Source organism: Silurus meridionalis, chromosome 14 (assembly GCF_014805685.1).
Source record: "Silurus meridionalis isolate SWU-2019-XX chromosome 14, ASM1480568v1, whole genome shotgun sequence".
NCBI classification, from domain to species: Eukaryota; Metazoa; Chordata; class Actinopteri; order Siluriformes; family Siluridae; genus Silurus; species Silurus meridionalis.
In genome coordinates, this window is record NC_060897.1 from 793,639 (window position 1) to 799,638 (window position 6,000).

Here is a 6,000-nt window from a genome sequence, read left to right on the forward strand (position 1 = left end):
CTGTCCACATTCCAGGACATTTTGGTGATTTTCCTCCTCAGACTCAGTTGTTACACCTCGTGATTTAACTGATGAGTTCAATTGGGTTCAGTACTGAAGCAGGAAAATCACCAAGTCCTGGACTGTGTGTGTGTCAAAACCGAAACCTGTCCAGATTCCAGAACTAATTCTTTAAAAACAAACCTGTGGCTTAAATTGGAGTCCAATTCTCATTAAAGTTTCCTTACTGCATGAAAAAACCCCGGCAAATTCCATTACTGGATCAGTTTAAAAAGCCGCCTTCATACGTTAAGAACATGATTATGATGTTAAGCCCCGCCCCTTATTTTGAGTGACATTCCTCCGTCAATCGCAGTCCAATAAAACTGTGTTTATCTGTTTCGAATTCAACGTTGAGCTTCAAAATGCTTTTATTTCTCTTTAAGAAACGCGTGTGTGAAGCAGTAGCAGGAACCTGATCTGAAAACAGCATTCAGTCATTTCCGCTTTACCACAAGGTTTCCTCAGTACGAGGCCTTGATCTCTAACAGCATCCCTGCACTGGGATTCCATACTGCAGAAAAAGTTTATTATTTAGTTTCGGAAACGATTTCTAGTTGAAATGATTTTCCTGGGAATGGGAATCATTTTATTACGCTCAGGAATCTGTTTACTTGTTGATCGGTGTCTGAGAGCTTCTGATCTCTGAACGTGTGAAACCACACGCTTTAGATGTTCACTCTTAGCGAGGTCTTGCGTTGCTGTTTAGCTTTTTAGAGCATCTTTTGTATACATCTTTTGTATTTCCATTTACATACGCCCTTCTAAAGAGCGACTTACTATTCTTTATTTATTTTTAAACCTGAGAGGTTGTGGGATAGGGTCCCAGGACTGTCAGCTGGGTGGTGCAGAGACTTAAACTTGTGTCCTTCTAATCAGAAGTCCAACATCGTAACCTCTGGTGGTCTGGTGGATTAGTGATTGATTGTAACTGCTTTTCTGATAAAGCTGTATTGCTCTTCATTTTTGAGCTAATCTGCTGAAATGTCTTTGTAACTGCACACTGCTGGTATTCATACTTTAATGGTGTTTCCTGGTCAGGTTGAACATCACCACATGTTCTAGAGGAGCAGTGGTGAACAGTAATGAAGTAAATGTAATCCGTTACTGTACTTAAGTAGCTTTTTTGTGTATCTGTTTTTACTGGTTTCCATTTGGGCAGATTTTCACTGTAACTTCTACATTTCAATTCAAATATTTGACTTTTTACTCGACTACATTTAGTGAAATCAGTCGTGTCTTTTTATTTACGAGGATAAAAACGTAACTGGTGAAACACGCAGCGAGTCACCAATCAGCATCGAGCGCACGCTCTGTTTTACACGTGTTCTGATCGATGCTCGGTGCATCTACTGATCACCAACATACAGTTCAGCATCAGTTCAACATCAAGCAGAACATTAACAGGAGCACGTTTACAGCAGTCATATTTTACAGAGTGAACTTTAACTCTACTACATGGTTTGTGTACTTCATCTGCCGGTGTGGAGACGAATCTACACTCAAGTGCCTGTTTTACAGTTACTACATTCTCTCTTTGATGCCGTTTATAAAACAGAAATGAAACTCTGTGTGGGTGATTGTGAGCCATGAAGGAGGGAACTGGGAGGACTGGGAGTGATGGATTAATGGGTAAGACTTTGGACTTCGGCCCCTGATTGAGGTGGTATGAATGAGATAAATGTTGCACAACCCTAGCAGTGTTGGTGATGTTGGGGATTTGAACTCATGATCTTCTGTGGATTCGACCCACTGAGCCACCATGTGTGTTTTTTCCTTCAGGCTGGTTAACGTTATTTAACGTGTTTATTATTAGAATAATATTCTGTTCACAACGACACCAGATTTGTCATTTGGTTGAATGAATCAATGGTTTCTCCAATAAGAACATCTCTCCAGGCCTCCTGACTCGTCATGGTTTTCTTCAACAACATGGGCCGTGCCCTCGCTAACATTAGTGCACAATGAGCAGACCGTGTGTGTGTGTGTGTGTGTGTGTGTGTGTGTGTGTGTGTGTGTTTAGGCAATATTAGAATCCAGTCAACACAATAAAAACCTTGTTCTGAGCATCTCAGCATCAGAATCCTCCTGTTTTTATTGTTTATCAAATTTAGCTTCTGGAAAGTTTTTTGTTTGTTTGTTTGTTTGTTTGTTTGTTTGTTTGTGTTTTTGTTGTTGTTGTTGTTATACTGATTTGCGGTTTTGCTAAAGCATGATGCCCCCCTCCTTTTTTTTTGTTTAATTACATTTTGACTTTCTGTTTAATCGAATGTTTATTTCAGATGATTTATTTTTATCCAGTCTGTTGCTCGAGTTCAATGCGTCCATTCAGCAGCCTGCATTAAACACACAAAGGAATCCGTGGTGTTGGAGATGATGAGATGTTCAGGCGTATGGATGATGCCAGCTTGAATCGTTACAGGGAGGATTCCATGATTACGCCGTCATTTGGTACATGTAATGCTTAAATTGCCCCCCACCCCACACCCCTCCACACACACACACACACACACACACACACACACACACACACACACACACACACACACACACTATAAGGCCAGAAGCCTGTGGCCACCTGACCAAAACACTGGTTTTCACTTTTCAAAATATTCCACATTTCCATTTGCGGTTATAATAAACTCCATTCTTCTGGGAAGATGTTCCACTAGATTTTGTGAAGATTCATTTAGCTTCAAGGGTGTTAGTAAAGTCAGGTACTGATGTAGGTGAGGTGAGGAGACCTGGGGTGCAGTAACAGGGTTGGAGCTCAATACTGCTATCTTCCACATCTTCCAACTCATGGAAAGCAGATCTTCATGGAGTTGGCTTTGTGCTCAGGAGCATCTTCATGCTGGAACAGATTTGGGTCTCCAAGTTCGAGCAAATGGAAAATTTGTTGTTGTATTCAGTCTGTATCACTTTATCGATGCACATGAAGTGAAAGTGGAGTGATCATGAAAAATGTGGCTGTTTTTCACACTGTTGTGTGTTTGGTGTAATGTGTGTGGGTGTGAGTGCGTGAGCACGACGTGTGATTGTGTTGCTTTGCACGTTACTGCCCTCAACTCATGAAAGTCCTCCCATCATCCTCTGCTGGAGACTGAACAGATGTGGAGGTTCGAGGGGTTTCAGTGTGTAACTACAGCTGTTCGTCTAGACGTCTGGCTCTGTTTTATTAAAGGCAGTAGCACCGACTTATTGTGTGTGTGTGTGTGTGTGTGTGTGTGTGTGTGTATGCATTCACTCACACATCAAAACACATACAAAATATATTTTTTTTTAGTTTATTTTTTTTAATATAATTTTAATTCTCTACCCATTAATGCTTACACTGAATATAATACATGTCCTGAAATTGTTAAAAACAATCATGCAGCCTGAACAAGTCTGAGCTTAAATACACATCGTTCACCTTCAACTCTTAAATTCTGTAGCTGCTTCGAGACCATGTCTGAAAACTTGACTTGACCCTCCCTTTGACACTGAAGACTCCTTCTCTGAATGTTGAAAGCTTGTGAGCAGTGACTATATCTAATTAATTCATTGGATCGCCGGTTTTACGCGTCCCTGTGAATGAGCCGTTACTATGGAAACTATATTTACACGTAGTCCTGAGACACGGCCTGTTCTACCCAGGAATCTTAAAGAATGGTGATTAGTATGGGCTGTTTTTCTTTTTGTTAATTAGCAAAACAGAGTAAAGTACACTGCAGTAATGTATATAACAGTGTACAAGTAGCAGTGGGTGTGTGAACGAGCGCCAGTTTGCGAATGGAGGGCGGAGCTTGATGCGCTCTCTTTTATTAATAAAAAGGAAAAAGTCAAAGAACTCAAATTAGGCTTTGAAACACAGAGACAACTGAACAATAGCAGTAGTGAGGCATCGTCCCAACGTATCGCACCAATACTAAAATTACAGAAGTTTTACAATTTTGTCGTATTGCTATCGTCATTGTAAGATCAAATAATCGCAATTTGAAATATCGGAACACTGACACTTGACCTGTATATGTTAATATAAACCCGCACTATCGTCAACGGTGCTGTTAGAGACAACAGTTAATAGTGTTATTGTTTTCTGTCGATCGACAAAAAACTTGTGTGCTGCACAGACACTAAAAACATTCCTGATCCCGGGGGAAACCACGATGCAATACACCAACAACTCGCCACAGCTCACGTCAGTCATTTAATCCTTATTCTAAATAAAGAGAATAAACTGTGTATGTTTTGCTCGACTTCCAGCAGGCTGTAAATCACGCTAACGCCACGAGCGTCCACCGTGTCCCTGCTTCTCCAGCTTTCCTGCATTCTCGTCTCCTCTTTCGCCCCTCGTTCACTCGTTCAGCACAGATGCGTCTCACGCGTTCAGCCGCAGTGTTTAGTTTTAGACGTAACGCTTTGAGAACATTTTCCACTCCTGCGTTTACTCGCTCGCCGATGCCGGTCGTGGGTCGGTGCCGTTTATGCGACGACATCATGTCGGGCCGTGATCGTTTTTCACCTGCAGCTGTGGAGGAAGTAAAACAAAAAGCTGGCGTGCGAGGAATATTTTCCTTGCGGACACAGCGGGAAGTTGTTGTAGGTCTGTTATTGACTGTCCGACTGAGAATTTTGGGAAAGTGGACATTTTACTGGGGTGGTTCAGAGAAACGTCTCAGGAAGGTGCAGGAGCGAATGGGAGATATTTAAAATATATGGCCAAAACGTTGCTTCTGATTGTGAACATTCCATTCCACATTTAGCCTGCTGCTATAATAAGCTCCAGGCTTCTGGGAAGATGTTCCACTACGTTTTGGGGAGATTCATTCATCCACAAGGGTGTTAGTAATGCCAGGTACTGATGAAGCTGAGGAGGACTGGTGCAGTCAGCGTTCACATTCATCCTCAATAGTGTTGGAACTGTATAGCAGGAGATCTTCCACAACTTTCAACCCATGTAAAGCAGGTCTTCATGAAGCATGCCTTGTGCACCTGCTGGAACAGGTTTGGGTCTCCTAGTTCAAGTAAAGGGAACATTTCATGCCACATTCTTTAGACATTTGTGTCTCCATGTTTGTGCTAACAGCTAACAGGAAGTCCATAATGAGTAACTGAGAGTGATGGTGGTGAGATATGAGGATGGACTCTTGTGAGGAATCAGGAACTCAAAAAGAGCTGGAACTCATCTACACTGGATGAAGCTATTCTTTGTCCTCAGTCTATAATGATGTGCTTTCATTATCTGTAAAGTCCATGTTGTTGATTTTGTTCATCGGAGCGTAGAAACGTTTGTAGCAGGTGTAGTCGTCATGATGGTCATCAAGTGTTTAACCTCCACACTAATGTCCTGTGTTTTCAGGAGGTCCGTCCTCAGCTCTGGGTTTGTGTTACAGTTAAAGTCTGATTCGTGTTTCTCTGTGGTCTGTATCACGTTACTGATGCGTGTGACTGTTTTTCACATCGTTGTGTGTTTCGTGTGATGTTTACTGTGTGTGACTGCGATAGCTGCATGTGTGACCTCGTTGTTATGTATGTTATCATCCGCCCAGCGTGAAAGTCCTCTCATGATCTTGTGCTGCCAATCAAACAGATCGAAGGGTTTCAGTGTGTAATTACAGCTGAAAGAGTTGCAAAGCGCTGACTCTGGATCAGTGTTGCTATAGAAACGATAACTTGAGATGATTAATATGAAGTTTATTTCATGTCATGTTAATTTCTATTGCACTTTTTACAATGGACATTGTCTCAAAGCAGCTTTACAGAATTTAACAGTGAAGGTGAACGATGTGTGTTTATCTCTGATGAGCACCATGGAGACTGTGGTGAAGGAAAAACTCCCTTAGATGTTATGAGGAAGGAACCTTGAGAGAACCAGACTCAAAAGGGAAACCATCCTCATTTGAGTAATCTCAAGTGTGTGTGTGTGTGTGTGTGTGTGTGTGTGTGTGTGTGTGTGTGTGTGTTAGAGCAGATGAT